This window comes from Penaeus monodon, chromosome 23, assembly GCF_015228065.2.
Source record: "Penaeus monodon isolate SGIC_2016 chromosome 23, NSTDA_Pmon_1, whole genome shotgun sequence".
Taxonomy (NCBI): Eukaryota; Metazoa; Arthropoda; class Malacostraca; order Decapoda; family Penaeidae; genus Penaeus; species Penaeus monodon.
The window spans coordinates 39,986,829-39,987,316 of record NC_051408.1 but is presented as its reverse complement, the minus strand read 5'-3'; the positions used below and the strand labels follow the sequence as shown (position 1 = coordinate 39,987,316).

The 488-nt window shown below is 35.9% G+C and overlaps 1 protein-coding gene across 1 annotated transcript in view; it reads left to right on the top strand.

The window, feature by feature from the left end:
* Positions 1–488, top strand: part of LOC119588052 (glycine-rich cell wall structural protein-like) — a 28,914-nt gene that overhangs the window by 9,157 nt on the left and 19,269 nt on the right. The gene's annotated exons all lie outside the window — the stretch shown is intronic.

Below are 488 nucleotides of genomic sequence, written 5' to 3'. Positions count from 1 at the left end.
GGAAAAAAGTTGGTCACACGAGTTTTACATGAAAAGAAAAGAAGCCTCTCAGCATATGCTGACTTGTTCTTCAGCATCCGATGAACATGGTTTGGAAGCAAGCCAGCAGAAAAGAAGAGAAACTGTTGGTGATGAATATGGTCGTGTGAAGCGCTTTTAGGGAAAGATGTATTGGATATTTCTGTTTAGTGTGATGTTAGGGTAGTGACTAAAGAGTAGGATATCAAATTATGAGCCAAAGAAAAAAATCATAGCTGGTGTTTGTACTATACATATACTATGAATAGCCTGTTCCTGAATCTAGAAATTTGTAGATAGGATGTAGGAAGCATAAGGAAGTTCTTAAAACTATCACCAAATGCTTGTCTTGAAATCATATATCAATTTTAGTGGCTTAAATAGTTTTAGATTAAAATCAGTCTAGGAGTACTGGTAATGCCATGCGCATTTTAGGATCAAGATTGTTATCTAGAAAAAATACCCCCCCT